Here is a 7,854-nt window from a genome sequence, read left to right as displayed (position 1 = left end):
GTAAAGTAATAAAGTATTTCATTGTTTAATAACTAATTCTTCAATAAAAATAGGCATTAATCCATTTATTTTTAATTTCATTTTTTAATGGGCAATAAAAAGCGTGATTGTAAAAAGAATTATTAAATGACATATTAATCCATCAATAAATACTTCAATTTAAAAAGGGACTTTTAAAAATCAACATAAAACACGAAATAAATACATCATTTTAAAGCGCATTAATGAATTCCTTTATAAATAGTGGAATTTAAAGATCTATTTCAAAATGCGATTTAAAAAGAGGAATAAATAATTGGATTTACAAATTAAACTAGAAATAAAAGTTTTAATCCGTCATTTAAAAGACTATTTCTTTTAGCATTTGCATTTCCATTTCCCCTCTGCATTTCCTTATCCGATTTGCTATTCGATTTGCCAAATCATTTAGCTTTTCCTTTTAGCCTCTCTATTTACCATTTCCGTGACACTCTGGGGCCTTGCATGCTCAAACGTGGTAAAACAATGCAAATTAGCTACGGAGAGAGACATGTTACAAGCTCTCTGATTGGCTAGTTCATTCTACGTCATGTTCAGAGGTGTGTCAGATGAGCAATGGAGAAGAGAGGATAGTCTGTTGTTCACTACACGTGTAACCAGTGCGTTATCAGCGCCTGCTTATTCTCTAACACAAATCATAGAAAATGAAACTTATTGTTAGAACAGGTTAGAACATTCATATTGCACGTGGAAGCAGCAGTGCTGCGGTCATTATGGGCCGAGTCTATTTATGATGCGATGCTTACGCGGAGTTAACGTGACATAAGTTACGGTGCTTATGGCCAAAATGCTTATAGATTCACGCGAAATGTAACAGTTTTACCATTAAAGCATGTAACTGATGTCAGCTGTGTTTTAATCCGCCAATATCTACTTTTTATGAAACCGCAAACACACACCATGGTGTGTATTATATGCATATAGTAGATGCAGTGCCGGTGTTACACATTTTCTGTTACCCGTGATATTTTGTGACCGCAGTAGGCGCTGTTGTCACTGTCGACACTTCTCTACGCAAAGAGCGTAAATTCGGGCGAGGATGCGCTTTTGCTCGTGCGCAGCTTTTTAATCTTGTGCAATAAAGCGCTTTGTTCTCGTGCACGTTACTGTGAGCGGGCTTTTCGGAAAGTCTGTTAAGAGTGCTGACGTGACGTGGGTGGCTGAAGACGCAGATTGAACTGTACAAAGCAGGATCATTTAATTCCTCTACTGATTGCGTTTGGCATTATTGTGATTGCCATGGTAGTTGTTTTATAGCCAACATGTAGGTGTGTGTGTGTGTGTATGTATATATATACATATACATATATAAAAAGTGAATACACACACACATATATATATATATATATGTGTGTGATTGCGTATTACCCTTTACCCAAATAATAGAACAGCAATCACGACAATCTAAACGTTGTCCATTTAAGAAACATGAACATAAATGAGCTTTGTGTTATACATACATACATGCATTATAGGCTATAAAATGTACATAAGAACATAATATTATAAAATTATATGTTTATAATGTACAGAGTAACCTTGTAGTACAGCAGCTCACCATATTTCACGATGCACGGTAACAGGCTAAAAAAATCTTTTACCTTCCCCTGTTTTACACAGAATAGCCTTATTGTTCTCCATATTCACTCTTTTGACATGTAATGCCTTCTGTGTCTTATCCTGAAGAGCATTTAGCTGTGATGAGAACAGTGACTGTGGTACAGCAGGTCACCATATTTCACGATGCACGGTAACGGCCTAAAAAAATCTGTTACCTTCCCCTGTTTTACACAGAATAGCCCTATTGTTCTTCATATTGACTCTTTTGACATCTAATGCCTTCTGTGTCTTATCCTGAAGAGCATTTAGCTGTGATGAGAACAGTGACTGTGGTACAGCAGGTCACCATATTTCACGATGCACGGTAACGGCCTAAAAAAATCTGTTACCTTCCCCTGTTTTATAATATATGGGTTAACTTTCTGAAATGAGTGACAAAACATATTGACCTTTTTCATTATATTCTATTTTTTAGCTTTACCTGTATCCAATTTCTGTATGGAACGTTTTTTGAACGTTCTTTTTTGGTTCCCCATAAATAACCAAATGGGAACCAATATTAGGGGAACGTTCTGTGTTTGCTTTCGTTAACTTCATTGTAATTGATAATAATTTATTGTTAAAGATGTTGTCGATTTAGTGTATGACAGTATGTTTTATATACATTTGAAAACAGTTTAATTAATTTTTTCTATTTATTTATGAGCATTAAAAAACTGTCTGGACCTCTCTGACCTCATTGCTAGCTATGATTATGATTAGCCAAAATTTTGCGCCACTAAAGTCACACCGTTTTTGGCTGAGACATGTGATTAAATCATCACAAAATGAATACTTTATACCTTCAAATGTTACATTACTAAAAATACAATACTGTAATAATTTAGTTAAAAAATATTTTTGAATTTGTGTTTAAGTTATTTTAAATCTGTTATAAATGCTATCAACGTCCTTCCATGAACTGTTGCCATGCATGCATAATAAATATGTACAACATGGGTGAAAAATATCAAATAACAGCGATCGATGCTTTTGCTGATTTATAACAAATTAAACACAAATACCATGGTTAACGGTTACTGTAGTAAGAATATATTTATAGTGGGGATAATGAATATTTGAAAAGCCTAGAGCCATACCCACTAGTGTACTTTTCTCTCAGGTGCTTATTAACATTACCTACCAATGATACGAAAGTTGTTAGCTCTTCTTTTCAAAACGTAACACTGCTGTTTATCAGCATCTTTGGGATATTCCCCTTTTAAAAGATAGTTCTTCAGCCCCAGCTGCATGTTACCATCCATTTTGCACAGATATAATATCAGGTGCCGATCACGTTAATCTGCTTTCCAGTTGGTGCAAACTAGCTAACGGAGTCCCCACATGATTGGCATGTGCGATATGGGGAGATGGGAAGAATATTAAAAAATTAAAAAATAATTATTTAGTATTTAATAAAAATAAAGCTAAAAAAATAGAATATCATGAAAAAGGTCAATATTTTTTGTCACTCATTTCAGAAAGTTAACCCATATATTATAAAACAGGGGAAGGTAACAGATTTTTTTAGGCCTGTAACTGTGCATCGTTAGATATGGTGACCTGCTGTACCACAGTCACTATTCTCATCACAGCTAAATGCTCTTCAGGATAAGACACAGAAGGCATTAGATGTCAAAAGAGTGAACATGGAGAACAATGAGGCTATTCTGTGTAAAACAGGTGAAGGTAACAGATTATTTTAGGCCTTTACTGTGCATCGTGAAATATGGTGACCTGCTGTACCACAGTCACTGTTCTCATCACAGCTAAATGCTCTTCAGGATAAGACACAGAAGGCATTAGATGTCAAAAGAGTGAATATGGAGAACAATAAGGCTATTCTGTGTAAAACAGGGGAAGGTAAAAGATTTTTTTAGCCTGTTACCGTGCATAGTGAAATATGGTGAGCTGCTGTACTACAAGGTTACTCTGTACATTATAAACATATAATTTTATAATATTATGTTCTTATGTACATTTTATAGCCTATAATGCATGTATTTATGTATTTATGTATAACACAACGCTCATTTATGTCCATGTTTCTTAAATGGACAACGTTTAGATTGTCGTGATTGCTGTTCTATTATTTGGGTAAAGGGTAATACGCACTCACACACATATATATATATATATGTGTGTGTGTATTCACTTTTTATATATGTATATGTATACATATATATATATACATACACACACACACACACACCTACATGTTGGCTATAAAACAACTACCATGGCAATCACAATAATGCCAAACGCAATCAGTAGAGGAATTAAATGATCCTGCTTTGTACAGTTCAATCTGCGTCTTCAGCCACCCACGTCACGTCAGCACTCTTAACAGACTTTCCGAAAAGCCCGCTCACAGTAACGTGCACGAGAACAAAGCGCGTTATTGCCCAAGATTAAAAAGCTGCGCACGAGCAAAAGCGCATCCTCGCCCGAATTTACGCTCTTTGCGTAGAGAAGTGTCGACAGTGACAACAGCGCCTACTGCGGTCACAAAATATCACGGGTAACAGAAAATGTGTAACACCGGCACTGCATCTACTATATGCATATAATACACACCATGGTGTGTGTTTGCGGTTTCATAAAAAGTAGATATTGGCGGATTAAAACACAGCTGACATCAGTTACATGCTTTAATGGTAAAACTGTTACATTTCGCGTTAATCTATAAGCATTTTGGCCATAAGCACCGTAACTTATGTCACGTTAACTCCATGTAAGCATCGCATCATAAATAGACTCGGCGCCAAAATGAGCGCAGCACTGCTGCTTCCACGTGCAATATGAATGTTCTAACCTGTTCTAACAATAAGTTTCATTTTCTATGATTTGTGTTAGAGAATAAGGAGGCGCTGATAACGCACTGGTTACACATGTAGTGAACAACAGACTATCCTCTCTTCTCCATTGCTCATCTGACACACCTCTGAACATGACGTAAAATGAATTAGCCAGTCAGAGAGCTTGTTACATCTGTCTCACCGCGGCTAATTTGCATTGTTTTACCACGTTTGAGCATGCAAGGCCCCAGAGTGTCACGGAAATGGTAAATAGAGAGGCTAAAAGGAAAAGCTAAATGACTTGGCAAATCGAATAGCAAATCGGATAAGGAAATGCAGAGGGGAAATGGAAATGCAAATGCTAAAAGAAATAGTCTTTTAAATGACGGATTAAAACTTTTATTTCTAGTTTAATTTGTAAATCCAATTATTTATTCCTCTTTTTAAATCGCATTTTGAAATAGATTTTGAAATTCCACTATTTATAAAGGAATTCATTAATGCGCTTTAAAAAGATTGATTTATTTCGTGTTTTATGTTGATTTTTAAAAGTCCCTTTTTAAATTGAAGTATTTATTGATGGATTAATATTTCATTTAATAATTATTTTTACAATCACGCTTTTTATTGCCCATTAAAAAATGAAATTAGAAATAAATGGATTAATGCCTATTTTTATTGAAGAATAAGTTATTAAACAATGAAATGCTTTATTACTTTACACATGACTCTCCTGGTCCTCCATATGTTTGGTGCTGATGATGTTAAAGTGTCAGTGATGGAGGAAGAATCTGCCACTCTTCCTATTAATCCCGATGATATAAAGAGAGCTTCTAATCTAGAGTGGACGTTTAAAGACACAATTATAGCAAAGATTGATATAGAACGTGAAGATTGTCCAGTAGAATACCCCGATGAGAGATTCAGAGACAGACTGAAGGTGGACCGTCAGACCGGATCTCTCACCATCCAAAACATCACATCTGAAGACTCTGGAGAATATAAACTGCAAATCACAGCCAGCACAGAAAAGAAAAAGACATTCAGAGTTTCTGTCAGTGGTGAGTGATTCATGTCTTCTCTTGTGAGCATTGGATTCAAAGTCTGTGAAGAGTTAATATATTGTTCTGGAAAATCCCCAAATGTATGCATTAATAAATAATAATTTTTGAAGGTTTATTTGATCTTGTTTGTTGAAGGATTAAACTTCAGATGTGTTAAATATCGCAGAAGCGAACAACAGCAGCATTTCGATGATGTAATTTATGATTAAAAAAGGTTTCATTTCAGTGTTTAACCTTCAGCCTACCTAGTCTAGGTTACAACATGTCCAGTTATTAAAAACAGCAGTAAACACATCAAACAACACATTCACTAATTTATATATATTATGATTATATTAAAGTTAAACAATCTTTTGAATATTTTAGTATTTACAATTCACATTTATGGCAGCACTACTGGACCTACTCGATCCAATCTTGACACATGTGCACACAATATGGCACATGCTATATACAATGTAACTCGATTTTACACAAATCTACAATCCGCAACCTTGATTATGACCATTTAGATTTTGATGTAGATTGGACACTATAGTATATGTCAACTTCCACTATTTGGAAATTATTGACAATGTTTTACATGTAATGTGTTTCTGTTTGTTTGTTTGTTTGGTGTTGAGACAGAAATGAGCACAGTGTCATTGATGGAGGGAGATTATTTCACTCTGCAACCTGTTCTTAAAATACAGACAAATGTTGTCATACCGTGAGTTCAATGGCGATGTTTAACTCACTCGAGATTCACAAACTGTGATGTGAATCATCAGACCGGACACCTGAACATCGCAAACATCAGACTCGATCAATCTGGAGAATAAGTGAAGTGAACGTCAACGGCAGAAGTTTGATGTTACAAAGGACATTCTGCATTAATGTCACTGGTGAGTGAGTGGCGTATTTATTTATTGGCTAATAAACAAAAACTGAACTCTATACAAGGGTTAATATAACTCTTTACTAAACACTTTTACTAATAGACTACATTTAGGAGAAATTGTTAAGATGTTAAAATGTTTTGTGAATACAAGCCCAGATTTAAAAAGTTAAATCAAAAGCTAAAGTTTGTCATTTAAAAGTGTTAAATGTTGCTCATGTACAGACTCATAGACACACGTGTAAGCTACAGTAGATGTGACTGTGTACAATATTATCAGGGAAGATATGATGCTCAAATCTGAACCTTTCTAGATCTGACGTCATACACCAGTACTGCGACAGTAGCCACGCCCACCACAGCAGAGATGACCAATCGGATCACAGGTTCAGGACCATTACAACAGCATCCACAATATGAGGAATAAAAGAGGATAATTCGTATGAATTGACAATATTGAACTTTCATAGATGTTTTGTCAGTTTGATCTTGTGTTTATTTCTACTTGACATCACAGCTGCATAACAAATGAGAGGCTGGAAACTTCCATCAAGATTGAACTGACATGAGATGTCCTGCATCCACAAACTCACAAATAAAACACCAGAGTGATGATATAATAACCCATTTCCCATAATTATCAATGAATATAAGAATCTGTGCGACTTGATCTAGTTGAAAGTTTCCTTTTATTATTAAATATGCATGGTGGAATCAGAAACAAATGTAGTTTGTTTAGTATAATTAAACAGCAGAATTTTAAATATTTATTTCTCTTGAGTTCAATTAATCAACTAATCAGGTGAACCGTTTAGGAGCGAATCATCCAACAACCATGGCTCGTTTTCTCAAAACCTGAAACAAAAGGCCAAATCTTTAAATCTTTCCTACGCACAGCCAGTAAATTTAGTCTTAGCACGGGAACATTTTTCGTTAAAGCCAAAATACATTGTGTGGGTCCAAATGATAGATTTTTTCTTTTATGTCAAAAATAATTAGGATATTAAGTAAAGATCATGTTCCATGAAGACATTTAGTTAATTTCCTACCTTAAATATATACAATTTTAATCGATGTGAGATTATGGCCAGTAACAGAGTTTCTTATTAACAACTTCAAAGGCATTTTTCTCAATATTTTGATTCTTTTGCACCACATGATTCCAGGGTTTCAAACCTTTATATCTCCGCCAGGTAGCATCTTAACAACCCTTACATCAGTAGAAAGCTTCATTATCCAGCTTTCAAATGATGTTAACATCTCGATTTCGAAAAAATTACACATAAGTTTTGTTATGCAGGGTCGCATAACTCATTCATCAGACCTGGGGTATATTCCAGAAAGGAAGTTCAACAAATTTTAAGATGAACCCTGACCTCTGGGTAAACAAACCCCAAAATAGGAAACTCTGAGTTTAAGGTTCCATTACAGCTGTTCTGGGTTAGTTTCATTAACTCAGAGCAAGTTAACATTGAGC

The sequence above is a fragment of the Triplophysa dalaica genome, chromosome 10 (assembly GCF_015846415.1).
Source record: "Triplophysa dalaica isolate WHDGS20190420 chromosome 10, ASM1584641v1, whole genome shotgun sequence".
NCBI lineage: Eukaryota > Metazoa > Chordata > Actinopteri > Cypriniformes > Nemacheilidae > Triplophysa > Triplophysa dalaica.
The sequence above is the reverse complement of the archived record's forward strand: the minus strand, read 5'-3'. Positions refer to the sequence as shown.